The 13,579-nt window shown below is 30.7% G+C and overlaps 1 pseudogene; it reads right to left on the reverse strand.

Moving 5' to 3' along the window:
* Positions 1 to 3,094: 3,094 nt before the first annotated feature.
* On the reverse strand, positions 3,095 to 6,897 carry LOC149545578 (disease resistance protein Roq1-like; annotated as a pseudogene).
* Positions 6,898 to 13,579: the final 6,682 nt, after the last annotated feature.

Raw genomic sequence — 13,579 nt, forward strand, 5'->3', positions numbered from 1 at the left:
GCCTCAATTTGATAAAAGATGCGCGTGAACATGATAGACCTTAGAAACTATATCTATTAGTGCCTTAAGTAAAATCGTGTCTATATATCATAGACATGAAATTACATGCTCCTCACACTATGAAAAGGACATATAAGTGGTTTCTATATATAGAAGACATACAGTTACTTTTATTCACAACTTATGAAAGATCTATTAGCATAAACATTGTCTCTTTCATCACTCTAAGTTGTAACTATTTGTCTTCTACACCTTAAGAGGTAGTTTATTGGCTACATGTTCATAAAATTCAATTCATATAATTTATATTACACAAGGTTGCATTTAAATGAATTATGCAATTGATCATCTTCATATTTTCTAAGATCACACATGAATGAATTTGATAATTAACACAAATGTTGAAACCATTACAAAATAGTTGATCATAACATTAAGCTCTTTTGGAATAAAATTCTTATGGATTATATGTAAAATTGATTATATATCTAATTATCTATCTTACTTAGATGTTAGAAAACTCTTATAATGGAACCATCTCTTCCTTAGTTAGAAATATCTATCAAAGAAGAAGAAAAATAATCTCAATTAAGTGTCACATTGGATGAACTAGAGAATGAGGAGGAGAGCCAAGAATAAATTAAGGCTTAACTAAATGGTTTGTGGATGAGAATGGTGAAAATACTACCAGATAGGAATTATTTTTCAGAGCCATAGCAGATCAACTTGAAGTTGATCAAGACCAAAACTCAAAGTATCATGGTAAGCTGCAATAATACATTATGGAGTATCGTTTAGACTTTGAGCCTTTCTTTTCTCAAAAAGATAACATGAATTTTGAAGAATATTATAAAAAATTGGCAGAAGATGGAACTTGGGTAGATGATTACAAAATCTATGCAGCCTCAATGGTGACTCAAACTAACATTATTGTGCACCATTTCAATGGCCGAGTATGCCAAATCTATAGTTTTGATAGGTCAAATACTCTTACACTCGATCTCTCATATCATGATAGAAAACACTACAATAGTATGTACATTAATAATAATGGAAATGTTGCAGACTCTAAAACCCATTCTTTTTTAGGAGGATAATTGAAAATTACAAGTCATTTTTGCTAGGATCCTATAAAGCTCTTTGATAGAAAAAGGTGCAAAGACACTAGAAAAACTTGTAAAGAAGATAAACTACTAAAAATAAAAGATAAATCTTGACAAAGGAAAATTCTAGCTGGGTGTATTCTATGGGTGGAAAGCAAGAAAAAATAATAGAGATAAAAACTATCTTACCAATATTTTACTTTGCACACAACATGTTATGATCAAATTTTCTATATCAATTCTATAGTAACAACATTTGATATATATAAAATTATTGGAATAACCCTTGCACCCTTCAAAAGTGCAAGTACTATTTATAAATCTATTTAAGAGATGGGTCAATTTGCAACCTTGAGAAAAAAATTAATCGAAATATAATTTAAGAAAATATGTATTGTAAAAAAATTAAAATTCATCCATATCCATACAATAACTAAATCATTGTTCCCGTGACAAAATCTTCTATAATTCAAATAAAATAACATTGAATTTTATCCCTAGGGATGAATTTATGGAAATACAAATTCTATAATAATTTTTTTTATTCAAATTTCATCACAAAATGTTAACCTAAAGAATATGTTAAAAGATATGAAACAAATAGATATACATTTTACAAATTTTCTTACAAGATTTTAGTTTAAAATTCCTTATTCTTCACCTTGTTGTGTGCCAACAACATGTTCTAATCTCACTTCGTATAAAACAAATTGTAAAAGATGAGAACTAAATAGGAAATATGTTGAAAATATTTGAAAAAATATGTCACTTTTAAGATAAAATACCTCACCTCAAGAACCCCCCAAAGTAGTATTCAATAAAGAAATGACACACAATAGAATTATGTAACTAACCTCATACTTTGTACACATCATTATTAATACTTGCCCAATAGGCTAAGTACTATTGTGATACTTTTTGAATTTTATACTTTAACTAGTGATTAATGATTTTGGTTTCTATGAGTTAGAATAATCATTTCTAAAATTTCTTATCAAACTAATATGTTATATGCATAGATGCAAGATTTTTAACTTTACAATTTTTACAAAATATTTTGTAAGATTTTATTGGGTGAATTCATTTACCTCTTATATTGGGCGGATTCGATTGATTGTAAAACTAATATTTTTTAAGAGTTGCTTTTTATTAAGCTTGGTTCATTAATGTTTTATTTTTAATTAAGTGTATTAGTTTAGATTTTTATATTTTAATATTGTATGTTTATAATATAATTTTTTCATTCAATTAAAAATAATATTACTTATTATATAATCATTTAAGAAATATTATTACATATTATTATTATTTTCATATTATAATTTATTTATAATGTAATAGTATCATATTTTATATATATATATATATATATGCAATAGAACATATAGATCAACATTTATATTTATTAATATAGTTTAAATTAATATCATTATAGAAAATTATAATTATATAATATTTTTATTAATTTAAATATTTTATATACTATAATAAATTTATTATATTAAAATTAATTTTATATAAAAACTAAAAGCAAGTACTAAGCCACTATGTGGCACTTGTTATAAATTAGATGCTACCAAATTTTTTTATTTACCGTTTTAAATAGTACATAGATAAACTTGACATTATAATATATTATAATATTTTCCCATTATTTTAATGGACTAAAGAATTTTTAAAGCTTGAAAAAATATTCTATTTAAATATAAATTATTTCAACAGTATGTCAACAGACTAATTCTATTATTTCTTAATTAAATCTTGGTATTCACAATTCAACCAATTTCTTTCTAACTAAAGTACAAACAAATAATGAAAAACAAACAAATAACAAGATTATACTCTCTCTAAAAGAAGCCATCACTTCATTTATGAGAAGTAATCAACGCAAAGAAAATAATCAATAATGTTATCTTCGCTGCAGAACAAATCATCCCATAAATTCCATTTCACTAGACAAATGTGAATGCCAAAGCCAGCATAAACTGACTTTATTTCTGGTAGAGCTTATCAACAATTGTGCGTAGCACATTCAAAAGTTTATGTTCTTCACCTTTACATCTTGGGGAAAACAGAGGTAGTCAAAGGGGAAACAGTAACCCCTGTTAAGAATGTAGCTGCTTATTTCATCTTCCTTTTTAATTACCGAGGTAATTATCCACTCGCCCTGGCGGATCTCAAATTTCAACCACTGATGAGTATCGTATTCACCGATGAGCTCATTCATCACGTTTGCCGCCGTGTAAGACTTGACCACAATAACAGCGCAGAAGATGATTGCGCTTACCATATCTCTTCCCAGATAATCACAAGTGCTATCTCTACCGATTTCGACGACAGAATTGGTGTTGAGAAAGTCGGAGAAAATATCTGTGTTGACCGTTGACTCGGCTTCCTTCGCTCGTCTACCAATTAATTTAATAAACTCTGATGGCAACTTCTGCGTGAAACAAACAAAATCTGAGTAGAGTCTCTTCGTTTAAAAATGGATGAAGCAAAGTTGTAATCGGAAAATCTAGTCTATCCTCTGATAATAAAGGTAGAACCAAAGACGAACCATATTGAGACTATCCTTCAGAAAGAAATTTAAGAAACGTCGATCTCAATACCTTCATACTGAAAACACAATTTCGAATTGTTTCATTGCTGCAATATAAGAGCAGCAATCTTTCCAATGAATACAATATGTTAGTTTCTGGTATTTTCTCCAGCTTCGGACAATCGCAAATGTTCAATTTTACGAGTTTCCAAACTATTCCATATACACTCGTCAAATTCTGGCAACCCTTTACGTCAATCCTCTTCAGCATGTGAAGAAAGGAAATTAAACAAAATTTTAGTCAGCTGAGTCGGACAAGGCTTAACTCCTCAATGTTTTCACAGCTACTGATACGCAATTCTTCCAGCTTCAGAAGATCAGATATTCTTATTACTCTTTTCAGATGGCCGCAGCTAAAAATTTTAATTCTTTCTATGCAGCTCAATTGGGCAAAATTGATCTCCTCAATTTTACATATACCAATGTTCAATTCTACTAGATTTGTAAGATGAGACGTTCCTCCTAAACTTATCAGACGTGGACATTTATGAATTCTAATTCTTTCAAGGCAGATATTAGGTCGACCAAAAGCTAATTCCTCTAGTTCGCCATATTCACTAATATTCAACTCTACTAGCTTCCTAAGATCAGATATTCCTATAATACTCTTCAGATTCCTGCAACTATGAATTACAATTTCCTCCAGGTAACTCAGAAATCCCAAATTTAACTGCTTCAGCTCCCATTGTTTGCTGATCCGAAGCTCTTTTAGATGGAAGGGGACCTGCAAATCAAATATTTTTGTTTTTAATAATTGTAATTTCGGATTGTAAATGAAAGTCACTCAAATACTATATTATAATACCAAAAGTTCGCCTTTCAGACATACCTGCACATTATTCTGCCACAAACTTTTGAGGCGTCAACCTATAATTCTTAAAGTTTGCAGATTTTGAAAAGGAATCCATGGAGGAATGTTTGTTTGTATATGCACATATAAATTAAACTCAAGCCATAGCAAAGCTGTTGGCATTTCAGCGATATTGTGATCTGATTTCCCAAGAAAGCATTTAACATTTTGCAAGTTCTTGGACGGATCCATACAATTGTGCAAACATCGACCCTTGGTTTGGGTGAAGATGCTTTTGAATCCCTTTGATGTCTGCATTCAAGAAGCAGTTCAGATTTGTATTGCTGTAATTTTTTATAAAGATTTTGAGTTTCACATAAGGAAACAGAAATCTGGTGGAAGAGAAAGCATACCAATGATTTAGAAGATCGGAAACGCTACAGGCGACAAGGATGATTGACTTCATCTGCCATTTCTCGTCCCAAGTCCCGCAAGTGGTCATGCATTCTCAATACAAATATTTCTTCTCGAGCATTTTCTCTCCAATCATTGAATTGTTCCTTAAATTTATAATCTTTTATTTCTTCAACGAGACATTTGTCTTTGAGTCTTTGTAGTGCATGTTGAGCGCTCCATCCCGATGACTCCCACACTCTGATGGCATCTTTCGTCAACTCTCCTATGAAGAAACATGCCACATCCATGAATATTTTCTTTTCATCATTGTCCAACGTGTCAATGCTGATTCTTAATCTCTTCTCTATGTCTTGGGGAAGCGTCTTTTTAACTTTTTCCAATTCTAACTCCCAAAATTTGTGATCTTGGCCATGAACATGCCTGCCCAGAACTTGAAGAGAAAGTGGGAGGCCACCACACAGATCTACGAAGAGGTCAACGAGCTTCTCATATCTGCTAAATGGATAAGATTGGCTGAAAGCGTGCCAGCAAAATAGTTCTTTTGCTTCATCTCCATCCATTCCTTTCAGGTTATAACCAACTGTAATTCCAGCATTTATGAGAACCCCGACATCCCTGGTTGTAACAATTACCAGACTATTGCCAGATTTGTGGAACTCATCGGTAATCAATAGGGCATCTAACTGTTCCTGATGATTGATATCATCTAAAACAATAAGGTAGCTCAGATTGCCGCTCCTTGAGAAACGGTTGCTGAGACAGCTTGTGCCATCCTCTACGCTTGGAAAGCTTGGGAGGTCTTTTTCGTCAAAGAGTTCTCTTAGGAGCTTCATCTGCAAGGCGGGAAGCTCTTTCTTCACAGAGGCTTCTCGAACATCAAACAAAAAACAGGAGCGACTGTAATCTGAATGCTTTCTGTTGAACAATTCTTTGGAGAGAGTTGTTTTCCCCACCCCACCCATGCCAAAAATGCCAACAATCTTTGACTTCCCTTCTCCGTGATTGTTCGTCTCGCACTGACTTTCAAAATCCTGTAAAAGCTTATTAATGCAATGATTTTGAAAATCTTCCACAAGCTTAGAAAGTCCTACTGGATATTTGGCAACATGTAGACATCTTTTCCTCTTGATTTCATTTTGCACGGCTAACACTATCTTCTTTCAATCAGTGAAACTTATTTACTACAAGGGGATCAATTTGATGTGGGAAAACAATTGTATCGCTCTAAAGAAAACAAAAACCTTATTATAATCATTACTGTGTAGGGATATCAAATACACTTAAAGTCATTATAATATTACCTGGCGAACTCTTCGCCGGCAATAAACGAAATAGATTGGAGGGCTTTCTTCCATTCCTCAAGTTTTTCAATGTACCTCTTCTTATTTTCATATTCAGAGAATGCTTTGTCATACACTCCCTTTTTTATGTGGCGTAGCGCAGAAGGCTCCACCTCAAAGAAAATCGGAATGATCTTAGCACTACTTTGCAACATGAGAACCAGCTCTGCCAAACACCATGGGGACTCTGCGTATCCCTTGGAGAAGATAGCGATGTGAACCGCAGCAGAGCGGATGGCTGACTCAATGGTGGATGTAAAGGAAACCCCAAGTACTCTCTCTTCCGAATCAAGAAACGCCCTTATATTCACCTCCTTTAGAGATTGGTAAAGCTGAAGAGCAATAGTGTTCTTCACATCGGGCCCTCTGTGGTTGATGAAGACATCATATAATCTTGTAGATTCAGAAACCTTTCTCCTCTTAAGTTGTGGTTCGATCCCAGAGAAAGCTGGAGGATTCTCAGCTTGTTTGTGGGAAGAGGAAGAAGAATCCATAGACTCAAAATTAGGAATGAAAGAGTTGAGCAGAGAGGCCATAGAAATAGATGACATTGATGAAATTTCATAGAAAGAACTTGGGAAAGAAGGGAAAATTGTTAGAGAAATTGAAGTGTCGATTGCATGACAGGAAATAATGCATTAGTCAGCCAAGGAGGAGGTCGTTAGAAGAGAGGAAAGCGATTGAAAACCCATTCATAAGGACTGAGAGAAATATTCAAGGTCCCGACAAAGCCGCGTGATGACTTACATATACTATATGGAAGCAATAAAGGAGATGAAGGCACTAAGTCAAAAATTGAAATAAATGTTAAGAGAAAAGTAAGAAGGAAAATGAAATGTGTAAAAAGAAGAAAAGAAGGAAAATGATATTAAAAGTTAAAATTGAAAAATTGTTATAGGTTGTTGTTTTATAGGTAAGTATAATTAGTGAATATAATGGTATGTCATAATTAGGTTATATATGAATATTTGAATTCTTGTGATTCTATTCAAGATACGTTTGACTCTACAATGAATATGAGAAACTAAATTCATTATAGTTTATAAATATAGTTGCTTAAATTGTTGTAATTCATTATGTAAAACTAGTTATTGCACCTTTTTGTGCAAAAAGGTACTCCAAAAAGATATAAAAGATCAAATTAATAATTTGAATCTGATTAGGTTTCCACAATCCATTAGACTTTTTAATCTTTTGCTTCTGGATTTGATTGTGTTCATTTTTTTTAGCATCAAAACGAACACAATCAAATCTAGAAGCAAAAGATTAAAAAGTAATAATCTAAAGTTCATTTTTTAATAAGAAATATTTTTTCTTTGATAAAAATGTATAATGCATTTGGTCAATTAATAGGCATACAAATAATCTTGATTCTAGAGCAAAGTGCTTAATGGAATAAGAAAAATGGAAGTTTCATAACCACATATATGTACCATGCAGCAATTTTATCAGACTTGAAGTGAATTTCATAATAGAAGTGTTCCAACTTCCAAGTGAAGAAGAAAATTGTATTAATGGTAGTAGTCTTTTGCAATCCATGATTATTATTATTTGTTAATTTTTTATTTGATCATGTATGATCTTCTGCATCAAAATTCTAGATGGCACTTTTCAAAGATAAATGAGATAGCAAGACATAAGTCACATGAGAAAGGATGAATGGTAGATATAAGATCTTAAAAATTATGATGAGGTAATTCTTTTTGTTTTGTTACTAATACCATCAAATTAAACGCTTCCAATTTTTACTTATGGAGGTTATTGCATCTATTTTATGAATATAATTATTATCATTTATGTGATATAACTATTAAATATATATTTATTATATAAATTTAGTTATGAAAATTTATATTATAATTATTATTTAAGTTCAATTAGAACATTAATTTGTCCACATATAACTAAAAGTAAATCTATATGTATCAAAGTAATCATGGCAGGTAATGTTCAAAAGGAGATCACCATTTTCTAGGATTTCTTCAATTGGCAAAGAAGGGGTTTTTACTTTTCTAAATTGTATGCATTGAACATGTTATTATTTCATAGTCTCTTTGATTATTCATTGATTTAATGGAATACTTGTGTTGGTGTTTTCCTAGCAAAACATCATTAAGAATATTCAAAGTTTTGACAAGAAAGTAACTCTTCTGTCAAACACTTTTAAAGAAATTGCCAATGGAAAAGCATTAAAGAAAATTTTATTAGAGAAAAAATTGAAGTGTTTTGGATATTGAAGAGACCTTTTTTTTAATAAGGAAAATACAACTTCAAAGGTTTTACATTGTAAATCTGGATCTAATTACAAATATTTTCCAAATAAGATATGGTGAATAATAAAACCCATACTCTAGAGCATTCCCATGGGCTTCTCTTCCCATAACATATCTTCCATCATTAGCAAATAATCATCAAAATTAATTATATCTTTCAATCTTTTAATCACTTTAGCCATTACCCAATATAAAATTGAGGATGGCCTTTGATCACTAAAGCCCATAAGCTTACTTAGTCAAATAAGTTTATTTAGAGAAATAAGAATCCTTGACATGATTAGAGTTCTAATCCTTTATACTTAAAAAATTAGTATGAAATGGTATGACATAACCATTACAATATTCTATAAGAATGGAGATTGGATTTGATTGCAATAATCCTTTAAATAGATGTGCATGTAATCTACTGCAAAAAATATGGATTTTGTGCAACATGATGCAAAACATTTATAGACATTATAGGCAGCTAAAGGTTTGAGATGGCAATGTAGTTGTTGAATTAAAGCTAGATTAAATATTAATCAAAGATCAATGCAAATAAAATAGACAACCTAAAATGGTTTGTGTTTTTGAATTGATGTAGAGTGCAGATTGATCTCCATTTATTATCACAATAATATATACTAATTAGTAAGTAGATGAAGTTGTAATATTGTATGGTGTACTTCTTTCATGAGACAACATTTTAATTGGTGGCATAGAAAATTATAGACCCAATACCGACAAGAAAGACTATATACTAGTGAAATCTTCAAAATAGATCGATGGAATGGTTCTCAAAAGAATCCCTAATAAATTTAACATATTTATATTTGACTAGTTTCTCCACTAGTTGATGAGGAGGAGATCACTAGATAATTTAAAAGTAGCTAATTTCTAGTGAGACAAAAACATGCCATTTGTGGCTTTGTGCAATTGCAAGTAAAAAAGTGTATAATGAGATTCACTAGTTTTAATTAATTTTACTTTTTTATATTTCAGTGCATAGATAATAAAATTATTGACACACACGTGTATATTTAATGGGCAATAGGTTTAAATCAAAATTAATTATTATTATTATTAAAGATTTATTATTATTTATTGAAATTAATTAATATTAATTATTAAGTGCAGATGGACTCAAATCCAAGATCTCCAAGATGAGAGGCTCACACGTTACTATTATATTGTTGGTTATTGTCTAATAAATATATATTTAACTATGCAATAGTTATTAGAATTATATTATTCAATAAATTATAAGAATTCAGTTAACTATAAATTTCAATTTATATAATTATTATTAATCATAAATTATGAAATAAGTATAGACTTAAATTTTATAATAATAATAATAAAATATTTTTTGATTAATTTCATTTTAGAAGCGTATGTTAAAAGAATAATATTTATATAATTAAATTTTGAGTTTAAAGATAAATTTATTATTATAATATAGCTACTTAATCTAATTTTAAACTCATTAACAAAAATCTTTTTTTTTTTTAGAATATAATAATTGTAAGTAGTGGCCACTGTGTGACACTTGTTACTTCATCATTTCAATTTTCATAATGTATTATTCTTTTCCAATTTTGAACTCTTAATGTTGTATATTTAAAGATAATGTCTAAGACATAATTTAAAAAAAAATTAATTAATTAAATTTTATTTTATAACAAGGGGTTTGGAGAGGTTGAGGGTCCCATGATCAATTCTAGTTGGGAGAATGGAAATGATGACACTGGGGTTGATATCTCTCTAGAATATGTGAGTGTGCATAATGAGGTTTTCAAGGAGCTCAATATCTCTTGGGTGGATGAATTATCTCACCAAATGATGTCCACTCCTACAAATGTATAATAGAGCATTTGTCTACTTTGCCAATCCAATCAATCTTTTGATCAATCTTCTTTCAATGTATATACTAATTATTATAAAATCCTTTCAATTATTTTATTGTTTTGAATCCACTACTATATTTTTACTCCACCATAATAGGGGAGAGAGGGTATTGGCTAACTAAAACATAAATCTTACCAAGGGAGACACTAAGAATTTGGAAAATAAAACTAAGTGTCCCCATTGGTAAGATCAACATTTTAGTTTATAATTTAGACGTTTCCCCACTAAACACCATGGGGACTCTCCATAGCCTTGAGAGAAGATAGCCATGTATGCCAAGTTAGAATGGATTCAACATTCTCAATAATTTTGAAGGAAATGATTCTCCATGATCTTTCTCTTGGGAATCGAGAAATGTCATAATGTTTAACCTCAAAAGAGATTTGTAATGCTGAGGAGTTAGTGTTTTTCACATCAGAGCCTCTATGGTTAATGAAAACATCATACAATCTTGAAGATTCAAAAACCTTCCTTCTCTTTGAGGGGAGGTTCAATTCAAGAGAAAGCTAGATGATCATCACCTTTTTCATTGGATGAGAAAAATGATGTCTTGGATGATGAGTTAGGAGGAGAAGGGCACATTGTAGTCGATAATGCATTGAGATAGGGAAATACGTTGTGTAGTGGATAAGTAGCAAACTAAAATATAAAACATATAAAAGAAATCTTGAAAAAAAAACTTAGGGTCCCCTTGTTATATGTATATTTTAGTTTGTTGTCTAGACATTGCCACCAGACACTACAAAAATTTTTAAAACTATGGAGTCATTTTACTAGTGGAGAACACCGATGTATGCAACATATTGGGGCTGCTTAAGTCTTCTAAAATTTATTATATTCTTTCTCAAGTCGACCTCAAGCTACATGTGTTTGAAAATTAGAGAGAGCCCATATTTTTCCTTATACAAGAACATCAATGTGTATGTTAATTGCTTCTTTCTAGCTAGTGGCATTAAGAAAAGGATGTAGCTAAAAATCTAATTAATTGGATAGCACATAAAAAAATCAACTCATTTGTTTTCCTCCTGAAAAACTTGATATTAGAACCCACATGAAAAGTATGTCAACCAATGGAATTGGAATTTGTAGGAAACAACTACCTTCCATATGGAGGCAGTGGCTATCCAACTACCAAATTGGTTATGGTTGGATGCCCCATGTCTCATCCACTATACAAGCGATAACATGTCATCTCTTTCTATTAGTAGTTACTATTTAAATTATCAATATTTCCACAAATGATTGGACAAATAGGTGATGACTATTCTCATGAAGCTTTGAGCTAAGCTTTTAACTCTAAGAGAAATATGAATGAGTGTAGGAAAAATAAATTTAAAGGCCAAAATATGTATAAATTTTCAAAATTTACCGTAGACTAAAAATTACTTAGAAGAGTTTTTATTTAATATATTTTAATTAGTTATGTATTATTATTTTTAAAAATATATATTTTGTATAAAATGTATGAATCTTTAATTTTTAATTAATAATAATATTTTTTAAAGATTACTATAAAATTATTTAAAACATTTTTTTATTGTTTAAATTTTTAATTTATTATATTTTAATATTTAAAAACTATATTTACAAATAAAAAATAGTAAATTGAGAAATTTTATTTTATACGGAAAAATAACATACCGTATAAATTCTTTTACTAAATAGAAATTAGTGTTAAATTTGATGAAAGATTAGCCCCACAACTCCTAAGAATCACTTGCATGGAAACATTTGTCACAGAAAGATTGAAGCAAAAGTTATGGAGGCTAGAATTCCCAGATCCATAGATGAGACATTCTTGATGAGCAAAAAGAGAGATTGCCATTATCAAAGGTGAATGAATGAATATCACAAAGAGAGATCATCCTTGTAAAGGACATAAAAAATCTAACATATAAAACATAGGTTGTATGATAATAATTAATAAAAGAATTGATTATTATATGCCCAAAATTTAGGTTAAGTAAATTATAGATAATACTCTAACATGCCCCCCACCCCCCCCCCCCCCCCCCCCCCCCCCACACACACACACACCCCTAACACCTGCCCTTTAAGATTAACTTATGTAGTAGCCAAAAACCTAGCAACTACTACTGAAAGTAAATTAGGGTCCTAGCAAACAAGGCTTGATGAGGGACCCAAGCACAACCAAATCTCTGTAAAGAGGAGAAATAGAGAAAGCCACATGGGAAAACCCCTACTCCAAAAAAAGACAAAAATGATGTTGAAAGAAATAGTAAAGGACTAAAGACGCCTCCAAACTAGGGAATTTCCTAGAAGATAGGAATGAAAGATGATCATGAAGAACACCTATGAAGCACAAAACTGCAAAAACTACCAAACTATTGATATGAAGAACATCCATTGTATAGAACATGACCAAATAGAGAAGAGTAATTCTGAAGAGATGATCTATAAAAGATGGAAGATATCTTTATGGCCTCCAAAATTAGGAATGAAAGAAGGTCTATATGGAAAATGATCCATCTCACTAAAATGCATAGGTATCTAGCCACTACAATTGCCTAGTACATAGGAATAAATACTAAATATATAACTCACTCCATCAAACCAAGAAATAAATAGAACCAACATAACCCCCCTATAATGTAGAGGTAAGATATGAACACTGAAAATGAATGTAATATCTCATGTAGAAAGAAGAACTAGGAATATCAATAGTGCAGAAGAAGTACAAACCCCTAGAATGGCATGTGTCATCGAAACATCATGAGGCTAATGTTCTAGAAGGAATACTTACCTAAAAAAGGAAGATGGTGAATATGGTGAATATAAAACTCCCCAGGTCACTTTATAATGTAGTGCAGGTACAAAAAAAGCTCTCAATATCAACCCCACAGCTCCCAAGAATCACCTACATGCAAACACTTATCATAGATAGAGAGAACCAAAAGCTATGGAGGCTAGAATTCTTATATGCACAGATGAGACATTCTTGATGCAAAAAGGAGAAATTTCTATTATCAAAAGTGAATTCAAATCAATTACAAAGAGATCAATCCTAATAAAAGGAGATCAAAACTTTAACAAATAAAACTTAGGTTGCATGATAATAATTACTAAAAGAATTAATTATTATATGCCTAAATTTTAGCTTAAGTAAAGTAGAGAGAATAAGTGACTTAATAATTAAATCAATATGA

Source organism: Cupressus sempervirens, chromosome 7 (genome assembly GCF_028749045.1).
Source record: "Cupressus sempervirens isolate cs-2001-9-10 chromosome 7, ASM2874904v1, whole genome shotgun sequence".
In the NCBI taxonomy this organism is placed as follows: domain Eukaryota; kingdom Viridiplantae; phylum Streptophyta; class Pinopsida; order Cupressales; family Cupressaceae; genus Cupressus; species Cupressus sempervirens.